This window comes from Tamandua tetradactyla, chromosome 10, assembly GCF_023851605.1.
Source record: "Tamandua tetradactyla isolate mTamTet1 chromosome 10, mTamTet1.pri, whole genome shotgun sequence".
NCBI lineage: Eukaryota > Metazoa > Chordata > Mammalia > Pilosa > Myrmecophagidae > Tamandua > Tamandua tetradactyla.
In genome coordinates this window covers 88,685,123-88,694,539 of record NC_135336.1, presented here as the reverse complement: position 1 = coordinate 88,694,539, position 9,417 = coordinate 88,685,123, and the positions used below count along the sequence as shown (strand labels likewise).

The 9,417-nt window shown below is 40.5% G+C and overlaps 1 long non-coding RNA gene across 1 annotated transcript; it reads right to left on the bottom strand.

Moving 5' to 3' along the window:
* Nucleotides 1–6,077: 6,077 nt before the first annotated feature.
* Nucleotides 6,078–9,203, bottom strand: LOC143648033 (uncharacterized). Its single transcript, XR_013158333.1, has 3 exons — nucleotides 9,118–9,203; nucleotides 7,933–8,007; nucleotides 6,078–6,142 (listed from the first exon to the last, which is right to left on the bottom strand). It is a non-coding gene; the product is annotated as an uncharacterized LOC143648033 (long non-coding RNA).
* Nucleotides 9,204–9,417: the final 214 nt, after the last annotated feature.

Here is a 9,417-nt window from a genome sequence, read left to right as displayed (position 1 = left end):
TTAAAACAACTAGAAGTAAAAACCTAAAATTGTGGAATTGTAACCTATACCATACTCTGAAATCTGTTCTACAACTAATTGTTATGCTTTGAAATTCACTGCTTTTTTGTATGTATGTTATTTATCACAAAAAAGAAAAAAAAGTCAATTGTAATGATAAAAAAAAAATAGTTATTCCTTCTAGCTTCCTAAATTCTGGAATCACTAGAAGGAAAAATCTGAGAGAATGGCATGGTATGATAAACACTGGAATCTGTCCTGTAACTACTTGTTGAAGAGTACTTTGAAAACTGTTGCTTTTTCTTTCTTTGCTTTGTATATATGTTATATTATACAATTTAGAAAGTTAAGAAAGAATGGCTAGTCTATGGTGTACAGTTGTTTGTTCAGCAAGCATTGGTCTGATTATTGCGGTGAGCATATGTGGTAGTTAGATTCAGTTGTCAACTTGGCCAGGTGAAAGCACCTAGTTCTGTTGCTGTGGACATGAGCCAATGGTAGGTGAATCTCATCTGTTGCTAATTACATCCGCAGTCGGCTAGGAGGCCTGTCTGCTGCAATGAGTGACGTTTAACTTAATTGGCTTGTGCTTAAATGAGAGAATGCAATGTAGCACAGTCTAGCAGCTCAGCATTCCTCATCACAGCACTTGCAGCTCAGCCCAGGCCTTTGGAGAAGTCACCCCGGGGAAAGTTGCTGGAACCCAGGGGCCTGGAGAGAAGACCAGCAGAGACCATCCTGTGCCTTCCACGTAAGAAAAGAGCCTCAGTGGAAAGTTAGCTGCCTTTCCTCTGAAGAACCAACAAAATAAATCCCCTTTTATTAAAAGCCAATCCGTCTCTGGTGTGTTGCATTCCGGCAGCTAGCAAACTAGAACAGAGTTGGTACCGGAGAGTGGGGTGCTGCTGCGGTTTGCAAATGCCAGATCTGTTGGAACTGTGTTTTGGATGGCTAAGGGGAAGACTTTGGAGGAACTGTGAAGAGATTGATGGAGAAGTCCTGGAGGGCTTGAAGAGACTGTTGGTGTAAATGGAACCACCGCCAATCTTGACAAAGGAGGACACAAAAGGGAGAGATTGGAGTTTGCAGAGTGAGAACCGTGGAAGTTCGGGTCTGAAGCCAAGAAACCTCGGCCAGGAGAGTGGACCCACCTGTATGTGTGGAGAGGGTGAGTTTACCCTGAAGGGCGAGGATGAGTCTCCCCTCTCATTGCAGTGGAATAGTTGTGCAGCCTCGGGCCTTGGAAAAGGCGTAGCACGCTCCTTGGGGGACTGGGAGAGCCTGGCTGCCACCATGTGGAGGGGTTGAGCGTGCGCCCCAGAAATGGCAGAGAGCCCAGTGGTGGCCCTGATACCTGGAGAGAGTGGAGCCCAGAGGTGGTCTCCTCGATGTTCCCCGAGGTTGATTTGGAAAGAGGCCGGCCACTGCATAGGCCCTTGGAAGGTGTGGGACTGCCGCTTTCTACAGCCGAAGGATAAATGACTTTCAGACTTGGAAATCCAATGGTGTTTGCCTGCAGATCTTCCTTCCAATTTCTCCCTATGGAAATGAAAGTCTGTATCCTTTGACTATCCTCCTTTGCATATTGGCACGGGACTTATTTTGAGATTCACAGGTCCACAGCCAGAAGAGAATATTTTGCACCCGTTTAAGGTGATGTGAGTAGCTGCCAAGTTGACAAGGGGTGGACATGTGGTAGTTAGATTCAGTTGTCAACTTGGCCAGGTGAAAGCACCTAGTTCTGTTGCTGTGGACATGAGCCAATGGTAGGTGAATCTCATCTGTTGCTAATTACATCCGCAGTCGGCTAGGAGGCCTGTCTGCTGCAATGAGTGACGTTTAACTTAATTGGCTTGTGCTTAAATGAGAGAATGCAATGTAGCACAGTCTAGCAGCTCAGCATTCCTCATCACAGCACTTGCAGCTCAGCCCAGGCCTTTGGAGAAGTCACCCCGGGGAAAGTTGCTGGAACCCAGGGGCCTGGAGAGAAGACCAGCAGAGACCATCCTGTGCCTTCCACGTAAGAAAAGAGCCTCAGTGGAAAGTTAGCTGCCTTTCCTCTGAAGAACCAACAAAATAAATCCCCTTTTATTAAAAGCCAATCCGTCTCTGGTGTGTTGCATTCCGGCAGCTAGCAAACTAGAACAGCATACTTCATGGATTTAAATCATTAGTCAGTTGACTGCAACTATGGCTGATTTTATCTACAACCAAAAAAGGAGATTGTTTCCTGTCATAAAAGAGCTCTCATTCAATCAGTCAAAGGCCATAAGGAACAACTGCTGATTCAGCAGTCAGAAAGAAGAATTTCTATCTCCACTTAAGCCTGCCAGCTTCTCCTGGAGAATTCATCAAAACCTTCATTGAAGTTCTCAACTTGGGGCCTTCCCTATGGAATTCAGGCTTACCAGTTCCCACTGTTGCATGAGCCAATTTCTATAATATCTCTTAATATTTACCTGCATATATATATATATCCTATTGGTTCTATTTTACTATTAAACCCTGACTAATCTACTCACCTTCACCTAATACCTCCTATCCTCCCCATTATGAATTGGTAAATCCTGGGGTTGACAGTCATCTTACAGGTACCCTCTTCCCACCCTTTTCTGGAATCCTTTTCAATATCCTGCCTTGAAGTGATAAGCAATCACCAAGACTCAGTTAGTTCTAGTCTCTCAAGCAGTGGTCCTGATTCCATCTTCTGGGACCATACAGAAAAACTAAATTTCTTTTCTGCATCACCAGCATTATCATTGTGATGGTTAAGTTTGTGTGTTAACTTGGTTAGGTTATGGTGTCCAGTGTTTGATGAAACACTGGTCCATATGTTGCAGCGGAGATATTTCATATTTGAGATTAGCAGCTATATTCCTTGACTTTAAATCAAAGAGATTACCCCAAATTATGTGAGTAGGCCTCATCCGATCAGTTGAAAGCCTTAAGAGCAAAGAGCAGGTTCCAGAGGTACAAGAAATTCCATCTCAAGACTACAACATCAACTTTGGTGAAATTTTTAGTCTATGCCTCCCTACAAATTTTAGACTTGCCCAATCACAATGAACTTAATCGCAGACATACATACTACTCCTTACATACACACTACTTACATACCTATATCTTGTTGTTTCTGTTTCTCTGGAGAACAGCACTTCATTTTCTTAGGCACAGATTATTTTTTTTAACAGTTCTGAACTTACCTTCTTCCCAGAAATTCTCCAGTTTATTCTGTAACCTGTCACCAGATTCATATTCTCAGATACTTCTTCTATACCCTTATTCATCTATCCTAATTTCTCCATTGACTCTGCAGTCTAAATGATAAAGTATAAATGATAGAGTCTACTTGACTCTAAAGGCCTTTCTCATGAACTCTGACCTCCAGACATCTGATGATCCTTCTGTCCCAAGGAAACTACATCCCAATCTTAGGGGGATGGCAGGGTTATCATATTAGTTTCCCAGGTTCCTCCCATCATGCTCTAAAGAGGTGTTTGAAATGAAGAATATGTCTCAGTGGCACAGGTCAGGTAAACTAAAGCATCTACCCCCTCACTCAACTATTAACTACCAGTGTTGTATGCCAGATATAAGAAGTCTATGCTCTCCCTTGTCTCAATTTTCTTAAAGAGTTTATGTCACCAATAAATGGAGTTTCAGTATCTTTATATCTTGACATTTCCCATTTTGAGACATTGTACATCAGAGCCTGATCATGACTTCCGTTTCATATATTTGAAAGTTGTATAGAAATCTGTGCCAGTTTGAAAAGGTTTATGTACCCTAGAAAAGCCATGTTTTAATCCTAATCAACCTTGTGGGAGCAATGGTTTCTTCTAATCCTTATTCAGTGTGTTGGAACTTTAATTAGCTTATCTCCATGGAGAAGTGACTCAATCAAGTGTGGGTATTAAACTTGATTAGGTGGAGTCATGTCTCCACCCATTCCAGGTGGGTCTTGATTGGTTTCTGTTCTAGTTTGCTAGCTGCTGGAATGCAATATACCAGAAATGGAATGGCTTTTAAAAAGGGGAATTTAATGAGTTGCTAGGTTACAGATCTAAGGCCGAGAAAATGTCCCAATTAAAACAAGTCTATAGAAATGTCCAATCAAAGGAATCCAGGGAAAGATACCTTGGTTCAAGAAGGCCGATGAAGTTCAGGGTCTCTCTCTCAAGTGAGACGGCACATGGCGAACACAGTCAGGGCTTCTCTCTCAGCTGGAAGGGCACATGGCAAATACAGCGTCATCTGCTAGTTTTCTCTCCTGGCTTCCTATTTCATGAAGCTCCCTGGGAGGCGTTTTCCTTCTTCATCTCCAAAGGTCACTGGCTGGTGGACTCTCTGCTTCATGGTGCTGCAGCATTCTCTGCTCTCTCTGAATCTCTTTCTCCGAAATGTTTCCTCTTTTATAGGGCTTCAGAAACTAATCAAGACCCACTCAAATGGGTGGAGACATGTCACCCCCCAATCCAGTTCAACAACCATTCTTAACTAAATCACATCAACCAGGGAGATGATCTCATTACAGTTTCAAATATACAGTATTGAATAGGGATTACTCTACCCTCAAGAAATGAGATTTATATTAAAACACGGCTTTTCTTAGGGGGCATACTTCCCCTCAAACCAGCACAGTTTCCCTGGAATCCTTTCAAAGAAGAAGCATTTTGGAGAAAGTTTCAGAACGCTGCAGAATCATGAAGTAGGGAGTTCCTTTTGAGAACAACAAGAAAGCCACAGCAGAGCTGGACAAAGCCATGAGGCCAAAAGAAACAGAGTCCCCCAGCCAGTGACCTTCAGAGATTCCAAGAGAGCAGAATGCCTTAGAACCACAAAGCAGAGATTCCACTAGCCAGTGACTTTTGGAGATGAAGAAGGAAAACACCTCCGAGGGAACGTCATGAAACAAGAAGCCGAAAGATAAAGCTAACAGATTTTGCTACGTGCCCTTCCAGCCGAGAGAGAAAAATTGAATGTCATTGGCTTTCTTGAACCAAGGTATCTTTTCCTGGATGCCTTAGATTGGACATTTCTATAGATTGTTTTAGTCAGGACATTATCTCAGCCTTAGAACTGTAAACTGATGGGGTTGCATGAAATAAGGACCCTCAAGAGGTCAATGTTTTTTAGGAAACTATTGGGTTGGTTATTGAGTCTCATGTTGAAAAGTCTCCATAGAGTTCCCTTTGGGCTTTTACACATCTTCTTGCAACAAATGACACTTTTAAGTGACAATGGATCCCATTCTTTATAGATAAAAAAATACATTTACAGAATCTAGAATCCAGTCTAGTTAGAATCAACTTTTTCTTCCTGGTTCTTTCACTTATTAAAAATTGTTTTATCATTACCATGAATGCTTGTGCTTGAATTACAATCTTTAATAAAGCCATGGCAGCTTTATTTCTCAGATGCCTGATGATATTAACCTCTCCTCAGCTGAGTTATTAATTGCCTGTTCTGCTCACATTCTTTACTGAGGCTTTGAAGGAGAGAGGGTCAGAAGGCTTCTTAGGAAGAAAAGAACATGTTTATGGTTGGCCCCATGGAAATGTTTGCATAATTACTGGAATGATTAAGGAGGTGTTTTCCAAAACAGGCAAGTATGCTAAATTTTAATATGTTTCGTGACAGTGCATAAGATAAGAGTGCATGTTTTACCTGATGCAGCATCCTGCAGGTCGCCAAAATAAATAAATGTGTGTAGAGGCACGGGAATGAATTCAGTCATGGGTATAAACAGAAACTTCAAGGAGAAATGAGCTTTGATTCTTGACAAGGGAATTGTTTGTGATCTGAATAAGGACTGTGTAGAAAAGGTAACAGGGAGCCTACGGGCATGAAGTCTTAGATGGGTTGCTCTAATCCCATCCTGTAAAGCCAGCTCAATGTGAGGGAGGGAACAGCAGGGGGAGCTTTGATGAATTCTGAGATTGGAGTTAAACCTTTTCTAATTTGGCTTACCGGTATTTAAACTTGTAACTGTGCATCCTTAATCAAAACGCAGAGGGAAAGGAATCTTTAATCTTTGTGTATATAAAACAGAAAATGATTAGCAGTCCCTAACCTGCCTGTGCTCCCCAGCTGCTTTCTGCTTTTCTATTTTCTAGGCGCTTCCTCCAGCTCTTCGGTAGCCCTAGTAGAAAAATGGTATTCTGAGTTTAAGGCAAAGGAATAGGAAGGATATAATAGTTAACATTCCATGTTCAATCTTTCATCTATTCATTCATTAAAGCTTGCTTTCTTTCAATGGTGAATGAGTATATGTTATATGGCAGGCATTATTCTACAGATTTAAAATAGAGCATGGGGCAGTGCAACAGTGGATCTGTGGCAGAATTCTTGCCTGTCATGCCGAAGACCCAAATTCAATTCCAGGTGCCTGCCCATGCAAAAAAATAAAAAATAGAATAGAGCATGAACAGGTTAGATATGTCTATCTTTACAGACTGAATGTCAGAGCCTGAAGAAGGCTAAGTAGAAAAATGCAATTGATCCAGGAAAATAAATGTCCCTTTAGGCAGTAAATAATACTATAGGAAAATTCTTCTGTTTCAGATGACTGCAAGGTGCAAATTGTTTACTGAAGAAATCCAGTCATATTCTGGTAAAGTGTTGGGGGCTTGTTAGAAAATTGGAAACTGAGTAATAATTTATCATCCTGGCATCACAATATTTTGATAAGCATACAAAGGCTTTAAATGGTGTCTGATGCTTTTTTTTTTTTTTGGCTGTATGGTGGGGGTCACATTTCATTTTTTTCCCATGTGACTGTCCTTTTATTATAGCACCATTTGTTGGAACTTTTTTTTCCTTTGGAAGTACACAGGCTGGGAATTGAACCTAAGTCTCCTGCATGGCGGGTGAGAATTCTACCACTTAACTACCCTTGCACCCCAGCTGGTGTATTTTCATTTGTGAAATAAACAGTAGCAAGTCCACCCCCCCCACACACAAACACACATATGCCCCACCTAAACACAATTTTTATAGAGAAATGGCCTTATAGACAGCCAGGACAGTACTCATATTTTATCTTTTCCCTTGACCCAAATCTTAACCATATCCAGGTAATACCTCCCTCTTATTTCTCCTGTGGAAAGCCTTGTAGTTTACAATTACTATAAAGATCCATGGGGTCTGAATTCTTCAGCTCCCACATTCAATTTCAGTAGAAGATCCAAATTTAAATGACCAATAATCCACAAAATCAAACAAGCAAAACCACAGCAATGAAAAACATTAAATTCCTAGGAAGTCTTTCTTCTGTCAATGTGATCAAAATAAGGATTCTAATAAAGATTTTCAGGGGAGAAAAAGCATGTTTTCAGTCTTCAAAATGTCTTTCTTTGTTGTATCCTACTAAACTCAAGTAAACAAGAGTGGAAACTGCTTCACACTCTTCCTCCTCTCCTTCAGAGTCCTTCTTAATGAATTAATGAATCTGATAAACAGGATGATGTTAAGAGGACAGCATCATCGAAATAAGACAGAAATAGTATTATTTGATTTATTCGGATCACTGGGTGAACCTCACTGTGGCAAAGTATTAAGTGACAACATCCACAACCAGAGTGATATTTTCTGTTGACATTGGTGTACATAAAAGCATCAGCAAAGGCAGGAGTGTTTATTAACTTGGGTGGAAAACATCTCCCTCTTTACAAATAGGTTCCAGAGATGTGCTGTAAGCCACTCCAGGGACACCAGACACCAAGCTCATTGATTCTTATTTATTACGTGTCTACCAGACCCTTCAGTTGCATGCAGGAGGAATATTAGATGTATGTCAGTCACACCCTATCTCTGAGAGAATGTGCACCCCAAAAGCGTGTTAATAAAAGGCACACTAGGAAACAAATAAAAAATGTCTTGGCAAACATGAAGACTAGAAACTGTATCCACTTTGCAAAACCAAATACTCACTCTGAGAGGAACCAGGCTGCTCCAATAGTGGCTGATCAGAACTGCGGGGAAGAGCAGATCCTGAGAATGAAGAACCTAGACCCCAGAAAAAGAAAAAAAGATTCTTAAGCAGTTCTCTATTCCCATGGTTATTTATGAATACATAAAGGGGAATGAAAAGAAGTCAGAGGGAGTAAAGATAGTGGCTGCTTCCTGCCCCTTTGCCCTTCGCACCTTATAACCCAACAGAAGTTGACATTCCAATAATCCATTTACTTTGTCCAACTCTCAAAAGCTGCCAGTTTCTTTCCTTTTAAAAAATTCTATTTTGTGATATTTAAGACATAGACATGGAAACAAAGAATAACACAGGTACCTATGCTCAAGCAACATTATGAGATTCTTTCATGACTGTATTTGGCTCTAGTTCATTTTTATTGCTATATGGTATTCCATTGTACGAATGCATCTCCATGAGTAAGTTCACTTTTCTATTCATGGGGACTGAGGTTGTTTCTAAATTGTGGCTATTACAAACTATGAAGCTGTGCAAATGTTTGGCTATGTCTCCTTGTTTATATGGACAAGTTGTTCCCGGGTATATTCTTAGGAGTGAAATTTCTGAGACATAAGGCAAGTAGTAAGTGTGTAAAGTATATATAAAAGCTCCTTAGAACAGTACCTACTAAGTTTTATGGAAATGTTTACTATTATTATTAATATGAACAATAATAACATTATTATTAATACGGCATGAGGGAGAGATCTAATGTCACCTTTGCATATGGATAACCAGCTTTCCACTACTATTGCTGAACTAATCTACCTCTTTCCCACTTATCTATAAGACTATTTCTGCCATACATCCACTTTCATGTAGGTGTATATCTATTTCTGGATTTCCTATTCTTCCACTGGTCTAATGTCTAACCTCCAGGGAAATTTAAAATTCTCTGAGTTTTAGAAGTCCCTGAACTCATCACTCTTGTCTCTACTTTTTTCACCTACATTCCAATCCCAACAATATCATCAGTTATTTGTGCAACCTAAAGGAGAAGGGCATAGCCAAAGATACCAGCCCCTGACCTTTGGCTCTAGTTCATTTTTATTGCTATATGGTGTTCCATTGTACGAATGCATCTCCATAAGTAAGTTCGTTTTTCTATTCATGGGGACTGACCTTTAATCAAAGTTCCTAATCCTCACCTAGACATGTCAGTCCACCTGCTGAGGATCCGTGTCATACTGCTTTCGAGTGTAGTAATTCAATACTCCTAGATTCAGCTGTCCTGTCAGACAAATATTAGAGCAAATAGTTACAAACTTCAAGCTCTAAGCAACCACTTCAAGAACTTGTAAAGAATGAAACTTTTGTTCTTTACAATATCCCTCCAGAGAATTTGATTCAGTGGTTCAAGTTGATCAATGCTAATGTAGATGGTCAAGAGGTCTCATTTTGGGAAACTGATCTAAAGAGTAGTGTTACAAGACACACCACAGAACAAC